At 37.9% G+C, this 25,677-nt stretch overlaps 1 protein-coding gene across 2 annotated transcripts in view; it reads right to left on the minus strand.

Moving 5' to 3' along the window:
• KIF4A (kinesin family member 4A) overlaps positions 1–25,677 on the minus strand; it is a 119,178-nt gene that overhangs the window by 79,449 nt on the left and 14,052 nt on the right. The gene's annotated exons all lie outside the window — the stretch shown is intronic.

Below are 25,677 nucleotides of genomic sequence, written 5' to 3' on the forward strand. Positions count from 1 at the left end.
TTGGCGCCTGCCTTTGGCCCAGGGCGCGATCCTGGAGACCCGGGATCGAATCCCACGTCGGGCTCCCGGTGTATGGAGCCTGCTTCTCCCTCTGCCTATGTCTCTGCCTCTCTCTCTCTCTGTGTGACTATCATAAATAAATTAAAAAAATTTTTAAAAAAAAATAAATAAAAGGGTTAAAGATTCTTTTATACTTCTTTATTTCCCAGCTTTTCTTCTTAAATCCTATAATAATCACTGAGGTCCTTCTAAAGACCCCCATCTTCCCATGATTACATTTTTTTTTATGAAAAGGCTATATATAGTGGTTAAGTGCATGAGCTTTGGTGTCAAATAGACCTAGGTTCTAACCTGGCTTTATTACTGACTATCTATATGATTTGGGTTAAGTTCCTCTCTAAAATGAGGCAAATCTATCTACCTCATTGGTTGTAGTGGGGAATTAAATAAGATACTTCTACAAAGTTAAATGATAAAGAAATGTGACCATTTTTGTTAATGCTACTCTACCTTTTACTTACTTGGCCATACTTTGGACTCCCTTATAACTAGAAACAATCATATTTACAAGATCCTGAGCTCCAAAATTCCTGACTACATCCTAGTATCCTTTTGTTTCTTTCATGAATCCTGTTCTTCACCTATATTGTGACCAATTCACTGACACTTTCTTTTTTTAAGATTTATTTTATTTATTTGAGAGAGAGTGTGTGTGTATGAGCGGGGAGGGGCAGAAGGAGAGAGAGGAGGAATCTCAAGCAGCCTCCCCACTGAGTGCAGAGCATGACACAGGGCTCAATCTCACACCCCTGAAATCATGACCTGAGCTGAAATGGAGAGTTGGGGCACTTAACTGACTGTGCCACAGTAGGTGCCCCTACTGACACTTTCTTTTTTTAAAATTTTTTACTTATTTGAGAGAGTGAGAGAGAGTTCATGAGAGAACACATGAGAGACGGCATGAGGGGCAGAGGAGGGCAGAGAAAGAGAGAGAAACAGACTCCCCACTGAGCAGGGAGACTGACATGAGGCTTAATCCCAGGACCGGAGGATCCTGACCTAAGCCAAGGCAGATGTTTAACTGACTAAGCCTGCACCCCGATACTTTCTAATACTCCCAGTAGATCATCTTCTCCCAGGCCTTAAACTGGACCCTGTGACTGATCATTTCAGTTAGGCTTTCCCAAGAACTCACCTTCCTATCATGTTAATTCCCAGTCACAGGTTAAACCAACTCTCTCTGTGTGTGTTTCTGTGTGTGTATAAGTTTCCGTAGGCTGCAATGCTGAAGAAAGTCACATAACCAAATAAACTAGATCCATTCATTTTAAAACATTGCTATCTGACTTTAGCTGAACTCTTGGTCAATTGATAATCTTTTCTTCCTCATTCCTACTCCACTACACCAGTTATTCTAAACACTCATCACTTTCAAGACCGTAAACCTCCCTTCACTCTATTAGTGGATGATTTCAACAAATACATTGTGGAGATCAAAGTTTTCCACAAGGGAAGGTTTTCCCTCTCCTCACCTCACAGTCTTTTTTTTTTTTTTTTTTTTCCGGTACTGATTCCTTCTTCCCTCTCCTTGTTTCAGAGTAATAAATAACTACCTTTATTTCCCCTTCAGCCTCTGCTAGTTTCTGTTCCCTCCATTTTCTCTGGGACCCTGGATCCTTTGATCTTCTCCCTCTCCCTTAGACCTTCAACTTATTTTCCTTTCACGAATTCCTTCGTTTCAGTCTTTGTACATTCTCAAATCTCCCCAAACTAAAACAAAACAATCCCCTTAAGCAATCATCCCTTTCTTGTTTCTTTATTGCTAACCAAAAGGGATACCATTTTTCAGGGCCATTTATCCTATCAGGATGTGAGGGAGAGTCTGTTGAGATTTATCAAAGCTGCTCACCAAAACCTGTACTAATTCTTGTATTAGTTCATTCCTTTCTTTTCTTTCCCCTTTGAGCCCATAAGAACACTGGCCATCTTGTTGGCTCATGTCCCATCTGGGATGTAAAAGAGAGACTGGAGATTTTTCCAACCTGCTGAGCAAAATGTCCATCTATAGTTTCATACAAGAACAACAATAAAAAGATCTAGATGAACCCCGAGAAGAATCTATGGCAACCATGATCTAAGCAAGAATGATACACTTGAGTATGCAGAGGCTGTTTTGTGTTCTTCAAATAAGAATTAGGGCTCTGGAACAGAAAGGAGCAAGGGTAGTGAATCTCTAGAAAGAAACCATCACAAAACAGGATTTGATTTCCTGTTGTTAAGAGATTTTAAAATGATAAGTTCTTGACATGGATGGACTATACATCATAACGTCTCAGAAGCACATGTTTGCAGAGATTTAAAATCTGACCAAGAATGGCTATGGAGGAAAATGTCCAGATAAAATTCTAAAACCTAAATTCTCTAAGATTGAGAATATATCAAACAAGGAGAGGATCAAGAATACTACTTGACATTTCTGGGTATTTATTTACTATGGCAACAAATAAATAGTAGAGATTTTAACTTAAAAGGGAAATATAACTTGCATCATGGAGGCATGTTGCAACAAGTTTCAGAACTAGAACAGAAGTAACAGGGGAGAAAAACCAGGTAGCAGAGAAATGCAGTAGCTCCATATAGAGCAGCTCTCAACTGGGGATAATTTTGCTTTTTAAGGAACATTTGGCAATATCTGGAAACATTTTGGTTGTCACAATTTGTGGGTGGCAGTGAATGCTACTGCATATAGTGGGCAGAGGACGAGGATGCCACTAACATCCTACAAGGCACTGAACAGCCCCCAAAATTATTTGATCTAAAATGTCAATAGTGCCAGTTGAGAAACTCTTCTCTATAGGTGAAGAAAATATCTATGAGCCTAAGGTAGGTAACCGAGTAAAATAGGGTGAAAAACAGAAGTAGTTTTATATTACTAATATGGTCCACCTAGTCAGAGAGAAAGGGAATCATCTGTTACTGCAATGTATCACAAAACTTACAGGAGTAAATACTGAGAAGGTATAGAGTAAAAGGGAATTTGATTAAGAGACAGACAGAATCTTGTTCACACTCTGCCTCTGCCACTTACTCATAATGTAGGACCTTGAACAAGCCACTGAAACTTTCCTTTATTCATAAAATAGCTGTATACATACCTTACCTCATGGGACTATGATAAAAATCAAATATGATCTACAGAGTGCTACCTACACAGAAGTTTTTATTAATGGGGTAGACAAACTCAAATAATTTGGTTATCTATCCACTAAGCTACATGATGCTGAAAGCAGAGCACCTCATAAATTCCTAATGTACTCTGATGACAGTTTTGTCACTCAGAAGATACTATTTCTTATTCTTATTTACATAAGAAAAATGGCTGCTTTGGCCTTCAAGCCGACACACACGGGAGAACTGATTATATAAGTAAAATGATGGGAATCTGTTTGTTGGGGACCAAGGGGCATGGTTAAACACTAGTATGCTAGCTGTTAAGAAAACAGATCTCCAAAATTCAGGATAAGGGACAGCTAAATTTCTGGGAGCAGGACATCTAGGGGAAAAAGGACAGAAGGCTTTCAAAACATAAAATGTAATTAATTGTCTAGTCACAAATTATTTCAATAAAATAATCAATGTAGCTTCATAGAAATCAATGTGGCAAAGAAACTCATACACAAAAAGAACACAGAGCATTATAGGAAGCTCTGTTCAAACACAGGAGATTGACTACTGGCATTTCTCTCCTCTTCCTCCTAAAACATCACTAAAAGGAATTTTAAAAGTACTCACTCACAAGATCCCAGAACAAAGAAGAGAAATATCAGTAGACAGGAGGTTAACATATTTTTTAGAGTACAGGTGGAGAAGCAATAACTGACTTAGCAAGATGGAAGAAGCTTCAATCTAAAGAGACTGCAGGGGGACAAAAATGATGATAGTGATAATAACAGCTAAGTTTATATAGTATTTGCTATAAGCCAGACACCATCCTAAGTACTTTATACATATTAACTCATTTAATCTTCCCAACAGTCCTATAAAGTATGATTATCCCTACATTGACATATATGAGAGTTGAAGCACAAAGGGATTAGGTAAATTGCCCAAGGTCACACAGCTAATAAGTGGCAGTCATTATTCAAATATAGGCAGTCCGGCTTCAAAGTCCATGGTCTTAATCTCTATGTTCTATGGAAATGAGCTGATTTGGTCACTTAGGACCAGGTACACTGGAAAGAGGACAGACTTGAGGCTGAAAATAGAGGACTAGTAGAAAATGTGTATACAGAACTCTGGAATTCTCAAGTCTCTGCCCCAGAGCCATGCAACTACTGTGTTCCCCATTCTCATTCCCAGTCTACTTAATGGGAGAGTTTTTCTAATACCCACATATTAAATGTTGACATTCTCTTGAAACTGTCTTAAGCTCTATTCTCCCTATATATACTCTCCCAAGGTTACTTTATACAGCCTAGAGTTCCAATAAAACTCTAGTAATGAGTCCTTAATCTGCATCTCCAAACAATTCCTCTTTCCTGTTGTCCAAAGCTGTATTTTGGCTACCTACTGAATAGCCAATGGGTTATGCCCACGAGGCCTTGAATGAAATACCAAACAAAACAGAATTCATCTTTCAATGCCAATCTATTTCGCCTCCAGGACTGTTCCTTTTTATTTTCTCTCCATCTAACCAGTCATCCAACAAACAGCAAACCTGAGATATTCTGGACACTTTCGTTTCTCACCCCACACATCTGAGTCCTTTTCATTGAATACTTAGTAAATAGGTACAATGTTCTAGGCATTGTGCTAGTTACTAGACCTACAAAGATGAGTAAGTCACAATCCCCACTCTCAAGGAGTTCATAATCTAAAGGGAGAGATGGACACAAACAAAAATAATTGCAAATATAACATTAAAGGAAGAGATGTGTATAGTAAAAATAAGTTCTTGTAAGGAGGAGTGGTAAATTTTACCTGGGAAGGTAAAGGAGGGTTTCAGAAAATAATTAAAACTTTGAGCTGAATTGTGAAGGATGACTAGAACAGTGCCAATGGAGGAGAGAAGGGTAGGAAAGAAGAATGTAAGGGCATTCCAGGGCAGAAGTAGCGTATGTCAAGGCACATATTTGTGAGGAGCTATGGGTAGTTCAGTATCAATACAATGTAAGGTATGAGATGGAAAGTGACAAATAAGGAGGTTAGAGGACAGCTAGGGAGAGATCATAAGTGCATGACAGATATGTAAGTCTCAGGTGTTTATATTTATCCCATAGGTCAGTGGTTTTTGAATGGTATTCCTCAGAACCTCAGGGATACTTCAGGGAATCGCAGAAATCCTTCAGAGTCTCTGCAACTGTAATTTGGGATTTGTGGGGGGGATTTGTTTTTTTAAAGTTGTTTATTGTGATAAAATATGCATAATATAAAAGTTACCATTTTAACCATTTCTAAGTATACAGCTCAGTGGCATTTACATCACCGGGAGCCCGACGTGGGATTCGATCCCGGGTCTCCAGGATCACGCCCTGGGCCAAAGGCAGGCGCCAAACCGCTGCGCCACCCAGGGATCCCTATTTTAAACATTTTAAAAACTGCCTTTAAACAGCTCACTTCAATGTGCTATATTGCAAATCTCAATATACTGGAGTCTACCAACACATTATCTTGTGTAGCAAGGTTAATGAAGTTTCCTGCAGTCTTTGAAAATACCTCTAATATCTGTGCATACATATGACCTTCACGCAAATGTGTATTTTTAGGTTGTGGCTTTGCAGAGACTCTTCCCTGGTCACATGCTCGTGCATGGAAAATTGTGCAAGTTATCCTACCACTATACACGAGTTTGTAGTAAAACACTAGAGAGAGGCAGTTACTCAATTCACCCACTCTTCACTGCTTCAGTCAGGTGGGTAGTATCAAATGGATGTTCACAATCTACATGTCCACTGATGGGTGAATGCATATACAGAATTCGGTGTGCACACACACATACATATGATGGGATACTATTGAGCCAATAAAAGAAGGAAATCTTGCCTTTTGCAACATGGATGAACCTTGAGAACATTATGCTAAGTGAAATAAGTCAGATGGGGAAAGAAATAGTGTAGGATCTCACTTATACATAGAATCTTAAAAAGCTGAACTAGAGTAGAATGGCGGCTGCTAGAGGCTGAGGGGTGGGAGAAATGGGGAGATGATTGTCAAAGAATAAAAACTTCCAGCTATTAGATGAGTAAGTTCTAGGGATCCCTGGGTGGCGCAGCGGTTTAGCGCCTGCCTTTGGCTCAGGGCGCGATCCTGGAGACCTGGGATCGAATCCCACGTCGGGCTCCTGGTGCATGGAGCCTGCTTCTCCCTCTGCCTATGTCTCTGCCTCTCTCTCTAGCTCTCTCTCTGTGTGACTATCATAAATAAATAAAAATTAAAAAAAAACAAGAGTCTTTAAAAAAAAAAAGATGAGTAAGTTCTAGGGACCTCATGTAAAGCATGGTGACTATAATTAACAGTACCGTATTCTATACTTGATAATTATTAAGAGAGTAAATCTTAAATGTTATCACCAGACACACACACACACACACACACACACACACACACACACACACGGTAATTATGTGAAGGAACAGAGGCATTAACTAACCTTATTGTGGTAATCATTTCATAATATATACATGTATCAAATCATCACATTGTATACCTTAAACTTACATATGTTACATGTCAATAATATCTAAATAAAGCTGGGAAAAAAGATTTAATGAGATAGCACAGATGAAGAACTTAGCCAATTGCACTCACAAAAAAAAAAAAAAAGTTTCAGGGCTTCTTGTAAACTTCGCAAGTATCCTATTAGGCATTTATAGTTATTACATAACATAAACTAGGAAAGCTACTACTAGTGATACAACTTTGGATTTAAATGTTCTATCATTTGAAACTCGTGGATCATTTTAATAATTGAAGAGAATCCTGAAGTTGTAAAGTGGGCTGTTAAGAAGTGTTTATAATTCGCAACTACATATCAGTATGAATCACGATTTTCTTGATAATGTGTCACTAGACTGAATTATAGGAAAAATTAGAGCAAAACCTTCAAGATTCTGTCATCCAGAATCCCCATCATGTCATATATTAAGAATGAAGAATGTTCACTAGAGCTTAGTTTGTAATAGCAAAAGTCTGGAACCAATCTAAATGTTCATCAGTAGGGGAATGGCATAATAAATACAATGGTATACCTATATGATATATAGACATGAAAAAGTACATGGTAGAGATGTATAAGTTAACATGGAACAACCTCCAATATATATATCATTCAGTGAAAAAAATAAAGGGTAGACTTGAATAGACTACCTTGTATGCTTCCATTTGTATAGAAAGAGAAAATAGCTAGAAATGTGGATTAGGGATTTAGGAAAACAGAAGAATTTACTTTTCATTATACTGCATTTTTTAAAAAGTTTTTTATTTCAAACACTTATTCAGATTCACAGGAAGTTGCAATGAAATGTCCAGGAAGGTCTTGTGGTGAATGGTAACATACTGCATAGCCAGAGTACAGTATCAAAACCAGAAAGTTAACATTGGCATAATCCCCAGAGTTTATTCAGATTTCAGCAGTTTTTACACGGTGTGTGTGTATGTGTAGCAGGGGGGGGGGGTCCATGCAGTTTTTTACTTGTATAACTTCATGTAATCATCACTAAAATCAAGATACAAAACAGTCCTATCACCACACGGGCTCTCTTGTGCTACCCTTTATAGGCACACCTATCCTTTTACCCCCTCAGTCCCTAACCTCTATCAACCATTAATATGTTCTCCCCTGTAACTGGACTATATCAAGAATTTTGGTTTTGGTTATTACAAACAGAGCAGCTTTGAACATTCCTGTACAGATTTTTATGTGAACATAAACTTCCTCTGGGATAAATGTCCAATAGTGCAATTACTGTACTGTTTGGTAAGAACATATTTAGTTTTAGAAGAAACTGTTTTCCAGAGTGACTATAGCTTTCTACATTCCCACCAGCATCTATGAGAGATCCAATTTCTCCACATTCTTGCCAGCATTTGGTATTATTACTATTTTTTCTTTTAGGTATTATGAGAGCTGTGCAGTGATACCTCATTGTGGCACTTGTATTTCCTTAATGACTAGAGATACCAAACATCTTTTCATGTGGTTTATTTGCCATCCGTACGTCCTCTTTGATGAAATATCTGTGTCTTTTGCATACTTTGGAGTTGGATTGTTTTTTACTACTAAGTTTTCAGAGTTCTTCATGTGTTCTAGGTATGAGTCCTTTGTTGTACTGCATTTTTTATAATGGAAAATTTTATGATATGCCAGTTAATATAAAGAAAGAAATTGTAATTATAAACTAGCTATAATATTCTTATTGTTTGAAGACTGACTTATGCTATAAATCTGAAATTATATATTTACGTGAATATAAAATCCGTTCTTTTATTTATTTTTAATGTTAGAGTTTGTTGTAAGATTTCACTTAGAGTTCTGCTTTAAAGTGAAAGCAGATAAAACATCTGCTGTAGATGCTGGAAACAAATGAAAGTGTTTTGGGGGGAGGGAGAAGAGAGGGAGGGGCAGAGGGAGAAAGAAAATGTTAAACAGGCTCCACGCCCAGGGCAGAGTCCCACCCAGGGCTCGATCTCATAACCCCAAGATCATGGCCTGAGCCTAAATCAAGAGCTGGACGCTTAACAGACTGAGCCACCAAGGCACCCCACAAATGAAAGGCTTTAAAGAGGGGGCATAGATGATTGGATTTGGATTTCATAAATACTACTTTGGTCATCAGTTAGAAGGTACATTTGGGAATAAAAATTGGTTTTTAAGAAACCATTTAGGATGTTATTTTAACAGTTCAGGTGAGCGACCTCCAAGGACTAGAACAATGGAAAATGAATAAAGGAGATAGAAGTCAAAGATATTTAAGACAAAAGAAAGACACAACCAAGCAACCTTTTCAATGTGGGAGATGAGAAAGAATAAGAATGAATACAACATGTGCTCATAATCTAGGAGTAAGCCAGATATACATTCATCTAGCCAGCCAACAGTTACTGAACACCAACTGTGTGCCAGGCACAGTGCTTGGCATAGGTGACAGGAAAATAAGAACTGGTCTTTATGTTCAAAGAACTCAAAGTCTAATGAGAAAAACAAACAATTACAGTGAAAAGGGAGAATGCAGGGAGACTTGTCAGGGTGGCAACTGACTGGGAAAGGAAGTAATCGTCTATATTGTGATAAGGTTTTAGATTATAGGCTTTTAGGTAAATGCATTTGTCAAAACCCATTTAACACACTGAAAATTTGTGCTTTCCATTATAAATTCCACATTAAAAATATAAACAAATATTGAAATCCAATTAATAACACGTAAGCTTAAGTATTTAGGAGGAAGTGTACTAATATGTGCAATTTACTTTAAAATGCATTTAAAAAAGAATATGGCTTAATGAGTGGATCACAGATACGTAGCAAAGCAAATATAGTAAAATGTTAGTGGTGGAATTCAGATGCTAAGTATAGGGCTATTCCTGTAAAATCTTTTAACTTTGCTGTATCTTCAAAAAATTCATAGTAAAATGTCAAGAAAAAACACTAAGGACAGCAGCTGATGGACTGACCCATATTAGAGGTTTCATAGGTGGGTGAACATCTGAATTGTGAATTGAAATATTAGTAAGAATTGTCAGTCAGATCAAAAGGGAGCAAGAACTCAGGCATTCAATCAGGACCAACTATGAGTCAGGCACTATGCCAGGCCCTAAGGATTCAAGGATGAGTAAGACACCTTTGCCTGACTTGCTGTCTACTGGGGGAGTCAGCCATTTTAGGAGATGACAGTATCAGAGTTGGGTTAGTGTTAGTGCAGGAAAGAGGTAAGCACGGGATGGCGGCAGGGGACTGAAAGTGGTCAGAGTTTCTTCCAGGGGATGAAATCGAAGCTGAGTACTGAAGGGCAAAAACCAAAATTAGCCATGTGAAAACAGAAGGAAGGCATTTCCAGTGGAAGAAGCAGACGTGCAAAGAAGCAGAGAAAAGAAGGAACTTGGCACACTTAGAATGGCTAAGCAGTTTGCAAGGAAGGGGTGGGGAGTGAGGAAGGCAGCTAGGGCTAGAGCACAAAGGTCGTGCCAAACATGGTGATACAAAGTGAGGAGCTATGAGAGGAGCTTTAAGCAGGGATATCCAGTTTAGGAAAACACCTTGGCTGCTGAGTGGTAGATGGCTTGGAAGGGTAACTAACTGAAAAAGATGGGGAGATCAGCCGGAATGCTTGCTGTAAGCTAAGAAAATGCTGAAGGCATGAACTAAGGTAGTGGTAGCAGGGTTAGAGAAAAGAAAGTGATTTGAAAGACGAGAAAGTAAGACTGAAAGAGCTTGGCGAGTGATGGGATTGGGAGAAGAAGCCAGTGTGAAGGAAGAGCATGGCTTGATGCCCTTGTTTCTGGCATGGATGACTGAGGGGATGTTGGTGTTATATAATGAAGGTGACAGAAGGGCAGGCTTAGCAAAAGCAGGGAGGGATGAGGAGTTCAGTTTTAGATATGTGGGATGAGAGTTATCTTTGGGACATCTATGAGATGCCCTACAGGCAACTACATTTAAAGCCTGAAATGTAGATGTGAGATTTGGACTGGGTAGCATATAGGCAGTAGTTATAAGCATCTAAGTGGGTGAGCCCACCTAGGGTGGGGCATAGGTGGCAAGGTGATGGGCTTAAACAGTGGGAAGAGGAAGAAAAAAAAAATCCCAGGGCAGAACCTGGGCTGTTGCAGGTATGGGTGGATGGAAGAAGAGGAGCCTGAGAGAGTCCTCAGAAAGAAGCCCAGGAGATGGCAGTGTCACAGATCCAAGGGAGGAAGGAGACCGTCCAGATGAAGGGGCAGGGTGTCAGACACTGTGGAGTCACCAACTAAGAAAAGGACTAAAAAGAGCCTAATGGGTCCAGTTTTTCAGGTCACTGGGTGACCTCAGCAGGGACCGTTTCAATGGGATGAGGATGGAAGGCTGGCAAAAAGTCCGGGTAAAAGGGAAAAGGAAAAGAACAGTAATATGAGGAGGATGAAGGATGTTGTTCTGTTTTAAAATGGGAAAGACACATCAGAATGCTTCTATGTTAGGGGGCAAGGGAAAGTCAGTAAAAAAGGAGAGGTTAAAAAAGCACAGGAGGAATGTGACATTTGATGGAACCAGATTTGCAAGGCAGTGGAGAGGGGAAAAAACCCAGTAGAGAACATACAAGTACAATAGCACAGAGATCTGAAACAAGAGTACTGTTTGGAAATGATGGGTAGACTCCTGTGGTTGGAACCTTTTTTAGCTTGTAGGCAAGTGGTGGAGATAAAGCTGACAATCTAGAGGGGCAAGAAATTGACAATGTAGTCCCCTGGTACTACACAGTCTCAAGGAGAAAAAAATACATTTGAAGATGAAATGGTTACAAGGGCAACATTGAAAATCTAAGCCTTAGGTTGGAAAAATGGCTATACTGTAGACAGTTTGATGGGGGAGGAAAAGACAACTGCATTCTGGGAGAGAAGAGATGGCTGTGATGAAAGCACACGGGAGCCAAAATTAGCAAGGCACATTGTGAAGGCTGCATAGCTGGGGTGGAGAGTGTGGGCAGAGGAGGCTGTAAAGACAGCTGAGGAGGTAGGCTGGGACCAGGGTACAAAGGGTCTGGAAGGCCTGGCTATGGTTTTTAGATTCCATCCTGGAAGCAATGATGTACCACTTAGTTTCTAATCAGGGAAAGTACCACGTACAAAGTGGTATTTTAAGGAGGTTGGTGTAGGTATGGTATTTAGAATGGAATGCCTCCTAGGAGCCAAAGGATGAGGAGGCTCTTTACCAGGTACGCAGGGTGAAGCCACGGACTTTGTAGAGGCAGCAGGAACAGACTGGAAGTGGGTGCATCTCTACAATACTGCTAAGGAAGAACTAACAGCAGGTAGTGGGTACTCATTCCTAATCAAGGAGATCATGCTGGGTGCAATAATTAGCATAATGGAATAGGAAGAAGAAAAAGCAAAATAGAATGAAAAGGAATAGTTTGAGTTAGAGAAAGAACTAAGATAATGGTGATTTACAAACCAGAGTTTCAAGAAGACTATGTCCAAATGTTAATGCCACTAAGAGGTCAAGATGGGCACTGGAAAGAACCAGTTCGTTTTGGTCATTAAGATATCACGGATACTGTTTTACATAGTGGTTTTAGCAAGGTGGATAAAGACAGACTACCAAGAATTAGGTGAATTAGGTTCCTAGATAGACAAAAATCAATATTAAAAAATAAATTTATTTCCATATACCAAAAACAAAGTTAAAATATAAAATTTTAAAATATTCTACTTAAGCTAGTTATATGGGTTTGATCAATTTGTGAAAATTCAGTAAGCTATTTGCTTATATGTAATTTCCTGGTTTCAAAGATTTATTTATATATTTATTTGAGAAAAAGCGAGAGAAGAGGGGAAGGAGCAGAGGAAGAGGGACAAGCTGACTCTGTGCTGAGCATGGAGCCTGATGCGAGGCCTGATCTCACAACCCTGAGCTGAAATCAAGAGTCAGACACTTAACAGACTAAGCCACCCAGATGACCCAATTTCCTGGTTTTATATTATACTTCAATTAGAAAGATTTTAAAGTATCACTTCTAAACCCATAACTATATGGTCAATTAATCTTTGACAAGCAGTAAAGCATATCCAATGGGAAAAGGACAGTCTCTTCAACAAATGAGGAATGGTGTTGCGGAAACTGGACAGCAACATACAGAATCAAACTGGACCACTTTCTTACACCAGACACAAAAATAAATTCAGAATGGTTTAAAGACCTAAATGTGAGACCTGAAACCATCAAAATCCTAGAGAAGAACACAAGCAGGAACCTCTTTGACATTGGCCATAGTAATTTCTTTCTAGATGTCTCTAGAGACAAGGAAAACCAAAGTAAAAATAAGCTATTGGAACTTAATCAAAGTAAAAAGCTTCTGCAAAGCCACGGAAACCATCAACGAAACTAAAAGGCAACCTATGGAATGGGAGAAGATACTGGCAAATGACATATCCAATAATGGGTTAGTATCCAAAATATAAAAGGAATTTATAAAACTCAACACCCCCAAAACAAATAATCCAATGAAAAAATGGGCAGAAGACATGAATAGACATTTCTCCAAAGAGGACATATAGATGGCTAACAGACATGTGAAAAGATGTTCAACATCACTCATCATCAGGGAAATGTGAACCAAAACTATAATGAAATATCACCTCACACCTGTCAGAATGGCTAAAACCAAGAACATAAGAAGCAACAGGTTTTAGAGAGGAGTGGAGAAAGGGGATCCCTCCTGCAATGTTGGTGGGAATGTAAACTGGTACAGCCACTCAGGAAAATAGTTTAGAGGTTCCTCAGAAAGTTAAAAATAGAACTACCCCATGACCCATCAATCGCACTACTGGGTATTTACCTAAAGAATACAAAAACACTAATTCAAAGTGATACATGCATCCCTATGTTTATAGCGATATTATTTATAATAGCCAAGATATGAAAGCAGCCCAAGTATCCACTGGTTGAGGAATAGATAAATAAGAAGTGATATATATATCGGAATATATTGGAACTTTGCCGTTTGCAAGGACGTGGATAGAGCTACAGGGTAAGATGCTAAGCAAAATAAGTAAGAGGGATGCCTGGGGGGCTCAGTGGTTGAGTGTCTGCCTTCGGCTCAGGGCATGATCCCAATCCAGGGATCAAGTCTCGCATTGGGCTCCCTGCGAGGAGCCTGCTTCTCCCTCAGCCTATGCCTCTGCCTCTCTCTCTGCATCTCTCTTGAATAAATAAATAAAATCTTTAAAAGAAAGTAAGTCAGAGAAAGACCAATCCCATATGATTTCACTCATATGTGGAATTTAAGAAACAAAACAAATGAGCCAAAGGGAGAAAACAAAACAAATGAGCCAAATAAGAACAAATAAGAAACAAAACAAATGAGCCAAAGAGAGAGAGACAGACAGACAAACCAAGAAACACATAATTATAGAGAACATACTGATGGTTACCAGAGGGGGTGGAGTGGGAGGATGGGTTAAATAGGTGATAGGGATTAAGGAATGTACTTTTCTTGCTAAGCAGCAGATGATGTATGGAATTGTTGAATCACTATATTGTATACCTGAAACTAATAATACATCACTATGTGTTAATTAACTGGAATTAAAAAAATATATCACTTCTAATACTGTCAAAATACAAATTACCTATGAATAGAACAAAAGACATATAAGATTTCTACAGGAAAAATTAAGAAATATTAAATAAATAGATATATTATGGACATAAATTTAGAAGACTTAATTTGATTTCATGAAATAGAGTGCCCAGAAACAGACCAAGGCATATTTGGCCCTTAATATATGATGGAAATGGCACTGCTCAGCAGTGAGGAAAGGACAGATTTTTTATTAAATAGTGCTAGAACAAATGGGTATTTATGTGGAAAAACAAAATTGGACCCCCACGTCATACCATGTACAGAAAACAGTTCTAGGTGAACTAAAGACTTAAATGTGAAAGGCAAAACTGTGAAGCTTCTATTCGATAATCTAGAAGAAGATCTTCAAGACCTTGCAGTACTGAAGTATTTCTTAAACAGGACACAAAATAAAGGAATCACAAATGAAAAAGGAGTGAAAAGCCAGAGATGAGGGAGAAGATATTTGCAAAATATGTGGGAGTGGGGAAGTTTGCAATAAATATAAATGAACAGTGAGTAGAACCTATAGTATATAAAAAAACCCTACTTTTTAAAATCAGTAACAGAAAGCCACAATAGAAAAATGGGCAAAACTAGGACAGGTATTTTATAGAAAGGAAAATGTCTGTGGCCGGGTTGCCTGGGTGGCTGTTGGTTAAGCGCCTGCCTTTGGCTTGGGTCATGATCCCTGAGCCTTGGGATTGAGACCCACATTGGGCTCCCTGCTCACCAGGGAGTCTGCTTCTCCCTCTCCCTCTGCCCATCCCCACACCTGTCATGTTCTTTCTCTTCTCTCTCAAATAAATAAAATCTTTAAAAAAATAATAAAATGTATGTGGTCAAAAAATACAGAAAAAGGTGATCAACCTAGTCATTGAAGCAATAAAAATTAAAACCATTATGAGGAAGCCATACAGAAAGGACGAATACCTAACATTTGCTTCAGTGTGGATAGAACTGGAGGGTATTACACTGAGTGAAATAAGTGAATTGGAGAAGGACAATCATCATATGGTTTCACTCATATGCAGAATATAAGAAATAGTGAACGGGACTATAAGGGAAAGGAGGGGAAACTGAGTGGGGTTAAAATTAGAGAGGAAGACAAACCAGGAGAGACTCCTAACTCTGGTAAACAAAGAAAGGGTTGCAGAAGGGGAGGAAGGTAGGGGGATGGGGCGACTGGGTGACAGGCCCTAAGGAGGGCAGTTGATGGGATGAGCACTGGGTGTTATACTATATGTTGGCAAATTGAATTTAAATAAAAAAAGGAAAAAAAAAGAAAAACTCTGAGTAAGACAAAGAAAAACAAAACATTATGAGGTTTATCAGTCCACACTCACTAGATTGGCAAAAATTTTACATTCTGACCAGTGTTGGGGAATGTGGAACTACAAGGTCTTTCATACCTTGGAACACTTTGTAAGACAGTTGGGTATGTACTCTGTGACACAGTAGGTCTTATTCTCAGTATATACCCCAGAAAATCCCTTTCTAAAAGATTTTTTAAGATTTTATTTATTACTCATGAGAGATACACAGAGAGAGGCAGAGACATAGAAAAGAGGAAGAAGCAGGCTCTCTGGGGAGCCCCAGTGGAACTTGATCCCGGGACTCTGGGATCATGCCCTGAGCCCAAAGCAGGTGCTCAACCACTGAGCCACCCACGTGTCCCTTTAGATCTTATTTAAATTCAAGTTAGTTAACATATAGTGTATTATTAGTTTCAGGGGTAGAATTTAGTGATTCATCACTTGCATATAACATCAAGTGCCCTCCTTGATGCCTATCACCCAGTTACCCCATCACCCCACCTACCTCCCCTCCAGGAACCCTCAGTCTATTTCCTATCGTTAAGAGTCTCTTATGATTTGCCTCCCTCTCTGTTTTTATCTTATGTTTCCTTCTCTTCCCCTATGTTCATCAGTTTTGTTTTTTACCCCAGAAAATTCTTATACATATGCATCAAAGTATAATAAACAAGAATGTTCATAAGGATATTGTTAATAATACCCCCAAACTGGAAACAAATGAACTCTCCATCAACAGTAGAAAGAATAAATAGTGGTAGAGTCAATTATAATGGAATACTATTCTGAAATGGAAATAAAGGAATCACAACTATAAGCAAAAGAGATGAATCTCTTACACACAATGTTGAATGGAAGATATAAGACACAGATGATTCCATTTATATAAAGTTTAAAAATAGAACAGAACAGAACTATGCTCCTTAGATATTTATACCATGGTGGTACCATCAAGGAAAGCAAGGGAATTACCATCAGAAAAGTCAGGAGTGGTTACCTCTAGAGGGAAGGGAGGAGGAGGTCATGACCTGAGAGGGGTATACACAGGCGCTGGAAATCTTTTGGTTTTCAACCCACAGGGCACTTATATGATTGTATACTTTATAATTATTTATTAAACTATATATATGATTTATGCAATTTTCTGTATATATGCTGTATCTCATCAAAAAATTTAACTAAGAATGAATCATATGTGTTGCTAAGCAGTGCTAACTGTTCTGAGGCGTTTGGCTCTAAAGGGAAGGAGATAGGGTAGCAATTACAGGAGGATTCAGGATTGAAGGAATTTGGGTGCATATGTTCACCAAAATACACATACAAGAATATTCAAGGCAGCACTATTCATAACAGCCCCAACTGGAAAACACCCAAATGCTCATTCAACAGTAGAAAGGATAAATAAATTGTGGTATAGTCACCAAGAGAATACGCATAGTGATGAGAACGAATGAATTACAACTACATGCAATAATATGGATTAATCTCAGAAGCATAATGTTGAGTCAGGGTTACTAGATTTAGCAAAAGAAAAAAAAACAGGACATCCAGTTAAATTTGAATTTCAGATAAACGATGAATCACTTTGCATGAAACATACTTATATTAAAAATGATTCATCACTTATCTGAAATTCAAATTTAACTGGCCATCCTATATTTTCTCTGGCAACCTTACATTGAAAGAAACAAGTCAGATACAAAGGTTACTCTTTGGGGAAGATAGAGACTGGAAGTGTGCAAAAGTGGTACTTCTGGGATGCTTGTAATATTGTTTCTTAAACACCACTTGTTCATCAAACTGTGTAATTATGACCTGGGCATTTTTCTGTATGGTATTATACTTCAATTGAATAATCTATGTCATCCATCTGTAATTTATTTATAATCTATCTGGCAGTGATCTGAATAACTTTTATATCCAAAGTCACAACAAAAAATAGAGATAAACTTAACAAGAAATATACAGCACCCACAATGACTAAAGGGAGAGAAATAATTTGAATGGGTAATTTAATCCAGAATATAAAATGATCTATAAATATAAAAGTATGTTCAACTTCACTAATAACTATAGAAATGAAAATGAGATAATTTTTCACTTATCAAATTGGTAATAATACTTAGAGAAGTTAGAAAACTTTAGAAAAATGAATAATCTCATGCCTTCATGGGAATTTGGTAGCATATTTTAAATTTTTAGATGGAGTTTGGGAAGATGGTAGGCCAAAGATATCCCAGAATCCCTTTTATTCCCAAGTCTGATCCATCTACTCTATTCTTCAGCCAAGTAGGTGTGCTGTAATAAGCCAACAGAATGAAGTCACAGGATGGGTCTGAGACCTGATAGTAAGGGATGATGCAGAGTTTTTCATCTCTGGAAGAGATGTGAACTCTGAGCCAAGGGCTTAGGGTTTGATGTAATAGAGCCAGAATACAAAGATGGGACATGGCTTCTGGTGAAGGCTTGGCCTGCAGGACTCTACGAATTCCTAGGGGACAGTTGATACTGTCTGTGTGAGTATGCCAGGTTTCTCTGGATCTGAAAATGCTGAGAAGAAACTGAAGAGTTGGGTTGGGTCCTCTCCACCTTGAGGTAAGGACAGCACCATGGAACAAGAGTAGAGAGGCTTCCTCTTGATATCTCCCAAGGATGTGAGCAGCTTACTGACAACATGCCTGCTGTTATGGTGCTGGCTCATGAACAGAAACCACTGTGCCTTTTCCACTCATATAGCTGCTAGGGCTTAAGACACTGGAGTCCCAATGAACAGACAAAAGAAAATAACAATCCACATAAGGGGACCGCGAGGCCAAAGAGAGGACAAGTGGAATACTTCGAATAGGCCTTTAATGAAACAGTTTCTGAAAGAAATAGACAATTTGAACTTAAAAAAGATCTCCCTAAGAGATTAAAGTACAGCACAAAAGACTTTTTGGAACTAAAACCATTTTGGAACATTAAAACCATTCCAACTAAAATCAGAAACTAGATCTTCTTGAAGAAAGCAATTTTACAAGCCCAGGGTATATCCTTCAACATCCTCCTCCTTGTTAATAAACAAAAAGGAAGAGAATTAATGATAGGAATAAATATTGGCAAAGAGATCATTTCCTTTTCACTGATACAATTTTATATTAAGAAAACCCAAGACTCCAGTTTTTTTAAAAAACTAAGAGCTATATGTATCAGGATGAATTAATCTCACAAACATAACATTGAGCAAAAATGAAAAAACACCAGTGACAAAAGAACACATACATTATGAAACAACCTATGAAAACTTTAGAAACAAGCAAAAATACCAAAAATACCACTACATCTTGTTAAGGGATACAAGAATAAGGAAATGAATTGATAAGATACCCCAAGATCAGTGCTAAGCACTGAGTAATGTATAGGAATGTTGAATCACCATGTTGTACACATGAAACTAATATAACATTATATGTCAACTCTACTGCAGTAATAAAAACATTAATAGCTGCAAAAATGTGTGTATATAATACATAAAATGCATATATATAATGCATAAATAAAGAAATACAAGGAGAAATTAACAAATCCGTGGTTGTATTGTCACAAAATAACATATTAAGTAAATAACAAGAAAAGATCATGAATGATCTGAATAATACAATTTTTTTAAAGGAGAATGCTATGCAAAACCTTCAAACCAAAAATGGACAGGGGGAGCACACATAGAAAAAAAGTTATAGGTCACTATCTCATAGGAACATATATGTAAATATCCTAAACTGAAAACTAGTACATGAAACTCAGCAACATACAGAAAATAATTTATCATGGTCATTACGGGATGATTCAATGATAGAAAAGTTATTTTTATAATTCGCTCTAACAATAGGTTAGAAGAAGAAAAAATACAGGATCATTAATTGCCAATCAATGATAAAACTCAACAGTCATTTCTTATTTTAAAAATACGTACTTCTGGGGTGCCTATGTGGCTCAGTGGTTGAGCATCTGCCTTCGACTCAGGTTGTGATCCCAGGGTCCTAGGATTGAGTCCTACATTGGGCTCCCCGCAGGGAGTCTCCTCCCTCTGCCTATGTTTCTGCCTCTCTCTCTGTCTCTCTCATAAATAAATAAATAAAATCTTTAAAAAATAAAAACAGTACTTCTTAGCAAAGTATGAATAAAAAATCACTTCCTTAACTTGATAAAGGATATCCACCAGAACTGTAGTGATAATTAAAGGTGAAATACTAGCAACATTCTGGCTAGAGTAAAAACAGAAAAAAAAGAGAATGGCTATTCTCACTGATACTATTCAATCTTGTACTGAAAAAATAAGGTGCAAATGTTAGGAAGAGGCCGAAGTGTCTACCTGAAAATAATATGAATATCCACCTAGAAAATCCAAGAAACACAACTGACTAATAATGAGAAACTAAGAAAGTGAGGTGCCTGGGTGGCTCAGTCAGTTGAGCATCCAACTCTTGGTTTTGGCTCAGTTCATGATCTCAGAGTTGTGATATCAAGCCCTGCATTAGGCTCTGCAATCAGTAGGAAGTTGGCTTGAGATTCTCTCTCCCTTTGCTCCTCCCCCACTTGCACTCTCTCTCTTTCTCAAATAAATAAATGACTTTTTAAAAAAGAAAATAAGAAAGCAACTCAGCAATGTGCTAAGATACAAAATTATGATTTAAATACTAATACTTTCCCTAGACAAGATTAGAAAATAAAATAGAAGGGTACCTGGTACCTCAGTCAGTTAAGCATCTGACTCCTGATTTCAGTTCAGGTCATGATCTCAGGGTTGTGAAATAGAGCCCTGTGTCAGGCTCTGTGCTGGGCATGGAGCCTGCCTAAGATTCTCTTTCCCCTTCCCTCTGCCCCTCCCACCCTCACTTGTGCTTGAGCTCTCTCTTTTAAAGGTTTTATTTATTTATTTGAGAGAGAGAGAGAAAGAGAGAGCGCACAAGCAGAGGGAGAGGGAGAAGTAGGATTCCTGCTGAGCAGGCAGCCTGATATGGGACTCAATCCCAGGATCCTGAGATCATGACCCAAGCCAAAGGCAGACACTTAACTGACTGAGCCACCCAGACACCCAAGCTCAATCTCTCTTAAAAAAAGAAAATACATTTTTTAAAAAATAATAAAATAGGGATCCCTGGGTGGCACAGTGGTTTGGCGCCTGCCTTTGGCCCAGGGCACGATCCTGGAGACCCGGGATCGAGTCCCACATCAGGCTCCCGGTGCATGGAGCCTGCTTCTCCCTCTGCCTGTGTCTCTGCCTCTCTCTCTCTCTGTGACTATCATAAATAAAAAAATAAATAAAAAATAATAAAATAGAAAAAGATTCAAAATAGCAGTGCAAACTACAATATTACAGAATATGCCTACCAAGACAGGTGGTATAAGAATTATACTAAGAAACCAGCAAAAGTTTACTGAAAGACATAATAGAAGACTTGAATAAATACAGAGAGATCATGCTCCTGGATGGGTAGGCACAATTCTCAAGTTAATCTATATATTACATTCAGAATTTATGAAATTTGTGAATTTTTCATAGAACTTGACAACCTGATTCTAAAACTCATCTCACAGGTACTTGGGTGTCTCAGTGGTTGAGCATCTGCCTTTGGCTCAGGTCGTGATCCTGGGGGTCCTGGGATTGAGTCCTGCATCGGGCTCTCCACAGGGAGCCTGCTTCTCCTTCTGCCTATGTCTCTGCCTGTCTCTTTGTCTCTCATGAGTAAATAAATTTTTTTAAAAAATTAAAAAAATAATACTCATTTTGGAAGAGAAAATAATCAAAATGGTTCTGATAAAAGTGAGGAGAAACTTGCCTTTCCAGAGATCAAAATATATTATAAGTTAGATCTATTAAAGGGTTTAATAATAAGCAAATACACTAATAGGGCAGAATAGAATCCAGAAATAGACCCACACACATATCATCAACTCAATACAACATGATACTAAGTCAAGTTAGTGGTTTAAGGGACTTCTTTTTAACAAATGGTGCTAGAACAACTGCATAATGATCTTCAATCCCTATCTCACTTTATAACCAAAAACTAATTCAAGATAGGTTACAGAACTATGAAAAAGTTAAAACTAAAGCTTTAAGCAGGAAACAGGAGATTATCTTTATGACTTTGGGTAGGCAAAGATTTCTCAGACAAGACACCGAAAGCTCTAAGCATTAGAGGTTAGATATCTGGACTTCATAAAAATTAAAATTTCTGCTCATTAAAGACATTAAAAAGACAAGACATAGACTGTAAAAAAATATCTGTAACATACATTATATGATACTTGAATCCAGAATATATAAAGAATTCCCACAACTCATCAATAAAAATAAATACCTCAATTTGTTAAAATGGGCAAAAGACTTGAATGGACACTTGAAAAAAGAAGATACATGAATAGATAGTAAGTACATGAAAAGAGGCTCAACATTGTCATCTTTGAAATGCAAATTAAAACCATGATGAGATCCCATTTGACACCCACTCTCATGTTTCCAAGACATCTTTTTTTTTTTTTATGAAGATGTGATAAACTGGGACTCTCCTATATTGCTGGCATATGAAATGATACAAATTATGTTAAAGAACTATTAAGCATTTTCTTATATAGTTAAGCATACATCTACCTCCTCCACTCCAACGTATTGACTCAAGAGGAATGAAAATACCTATTAACAAAAAGACCTATATATGAATGTTCAAGATAGCCTTCTTCATAATAGTTAAAAACTGGAACTAACCCAAATTTCCATCTATAGGAGAATGGAAAAACAAACAGTCTTATAATCATATAATGGAATACTACTCAGTAACACAGAGCAAGAACATGGACAAATCTCAAAAAAAAGAAACCACCCCTAACCACATTATGCTAAACAAAAGAAGCCAGGCACATAAAAATTATGTGATTCCATTAATATGAAGTCTAAGAATATGCAAAATTAATCTATGGTGACAGAAATTCAGAAAGAGAGTGGTTGCTTAAGGTAGAATGTGGGTAGGGTGGATTGACTGGAAAGGGATACAAGGGAACTTTGTGGGATAGATGGAAATGTTTCACGTCATGTTTTGGGTGATAGTTACACCTAAACTGGGTGATAAGTGCATATACAACTATCAAAACTCAACAAACTGAACATTTAAAATACATGTGTTTTATTGTATATAAATTTTACCTCAAGAAAATAGGAACCTGCACTGTTGGTGGGAATGTGAAATGGTGCAGCCACTCTGGAAAACTGTGGAGGTTCCTCAAAGAGTTAAAAATAGATCTGCCCTACGACCCAGCAATTGCACTGCTGGGGATTTACCCCAAAGATTCAGATGCAGTGAAACGCCGGGACACCTGCACCCTGATGTTTATAGCAGCAATGTCCACAATAGCCCAACTGTGGAAGGAGCCTCGGTGTCCATCGAAAGATGAATGGATAAAGAAGATGTGGTTTATGTATACAATGGAATATTACTCAGCCATTAGAAACAACAAATACCCACCATTTGCTTCGACGTGGAGGGAACTGGAGGGTATTATGCTGAGTGAAGTAAGTCAATCGGAGAAGGACAAACATTATATGATCTCATTCATTTGGGGAATATGAATAATAGTGAAAGGGAATAAAGGGGAAAGGAGAAAAAATAAGTGGGAAATATCAGAAAGGGAGACAGAACATGGAAGACTCCTAACTCTGGGAAACGAACTAGGGGTGGTGGAAGGGGAGGAGGGCGGGGGGTGGGGGTGACTGGGTGGCGGGCACTGAGGTGGGCACTTGACGGGATGAGCACTGGGTGTTATTCTGTATGTTGGCAAATTGAACACCAATAAAAAATAAATTTATTATTAAAAAAAAGAAAAGAAATAGGAAACTACACACACATAAAACATGAATGAAAAGATTACAAAGTTAAAAATAAGATTGAGAAAAACATATGTAATGTATATAACAAGGTATTAATATCTAGAATATATAAGCAACTTTTTAAAAATATTTTATTTATTTATTTGACAGAGAGAGAGAGTGCACAAACAAGGGGAATGGCAGAGGGAGAGGGAGAAGCAGGCTCCCCATTGAGCAGGGAGCCGGATGTGGGGCTTGATCCTAGGACCTTGGAATCATGACCTGAGCCGAAGGTAGAGGCTTAATTGACTGAGCCACCCAGGCACCCCTAGAATGTATAAACAACTTCTAAAGTCAACAAGAAAAATATAATCTGAAAGAAAAAAATAAGCAAAGGGTATGAACAGGCAATTGACAGAAATGGAAAAAGAAACTCCCCATAATGTGAAAAAACGCTCAATTTCACAAGTAATTGGGGAAAATAAAAAAATTTTTAAATAACATGCAGTGTCAAGATAGAAATAAAAAAGGTCAATAATATCTAATATTGTCAACAGTACAGGAAAACATTCTCATATAGAATAGGTGGCATACATACTGGGACAGACATTTTGGAGAACAATATTTAGCAGTACTTAAAATCTCAAATGTATTTGCCCTTCACCCTAGCAATTCCTCTTCCCAGTATATAATTTAGAGAATATTTTCAAGTATATATCATACACAAGGTTATTGACTGAGGCATCATTTTGCAATAGCTAGAAACTAGACAACCTAAATGTCATTCAATACAGGAATGGTTAAATAAACAAGGTAGATTTTACACACTGTGGAATCCTATATAGCAGTTATAAAAATGAGGCAGATTTATATAGTGGTATAAAAAAATTTCAAAGGTATGTTATTAAGAGACAAAAGGAAGCTGAAAAATACTATGTGCAGTATGATAGCATTTGTCTTTAAAAACAACAGGAAAATACCAGGTAAAATAAAACCAGGCAGGTGAAAGTGGTTACATGTAGATTAGGATTAGGAGGTTGGGGGTGAGGGGGGAGAATGGTTTATTTTCATCTGCATTGTTTGTGTTTTATACTAGGAATTTGTTCATATATTACCTGTGTAATTCAAAGGAAATAAATTTTAGCAGCATGAAAAATTTAAAGGCATATAACAAATACATTACTATATGTACATGCACACTTATGTATAGAAAAATATCTGGTGATAATACACAACAAACTTCATAGCCATAGTTAAACAAGAGCCTGCTTGAAAACTTAAAAGGAAAATCTGGGGAATGTAGTGTCCACAGGAGGCTTTAAAAAGCTCTGGTCTATTTCTGTGTGCATGCTCAGGAAAGACCTAAAAAGCCCTCTCTTCAACCCCTAGCTAATATTGAGGCTCTGTTCAAGAAGTGAAGACTAGAGCCTGAGCGTTAGAAACAAGCCCCAACACATAACACAGAGCCCTAGATGAAGGGTGGAAGAGTTAGAGTTTAAGGCATTTAAGGAAATCTGAGACAAATCATTAGCTAACCACTAAAGTAACTAAGTACACACTTCTGTGACTGCAGACTACTGGGAATTAAAGAATTAGTCCAAGAAAGTCACTAAACACACAAAAACAATAAGTTGGATTTATTCTAGGAATGAGATTGGTTTAACATCCAAAATCAATTAATGCCATAAACCATATCAACAGAATAATGAACAAAAATGTGATCATTTTCAATACATGATGAAAAATCATTTGACAAACTCATGATAAAAACACTCAACAGAGTTAGGAGTCTTTATGTTCTGTCTCCCTTTCTGATATTTCCTACCCAGAAACGAACTAGGGGTGGTGGAAGGGGAGGAGGGTGGGGGGTTGGGGTGAATGGGTGCTGGGCACTGAGGGGGGCACTTGACGGGATGAGCACTGGGTGTTATTCTGTATCTTGGCAAATTGAACACCAATAAAAAATAAATTTATTATTTAAAAAATAAAAAAATAAAAAAATAAAAAATATTAAAAAATAAAAATAATAAAAAAAAACACTCAACAAACTAGGTATAGACAGAAATTCCTCATCCTGGTAGGGGCATCTATGAAAAACACACAGCTAAATCATACTTAGCAGTAAAAGACTGGAGATGCCTAGGTAGCTGAGTGGTTGAGCGTCTACGTTTGGCTCAGGGCATGATCCCGGAGCCCTGGAGTCAAGTCC

This window comes from Nyctereutes procyonoides, unplaced genomic scaffold (assembly GCF_905146905.1).
Source record: "Nyctereutes procyonoides isolate TBG_1078 unplaced genomic scaffold, NYPRO_anot_genome, whole genome shotgun sequence".
NCBI classification, from domain to species: domain Eukaryota; kingdom Metazoa; phylum Chordata; class Mammalia; order Carnivora; family Canidae; genus Nyctereutes; species Nyctereutes procyonoides.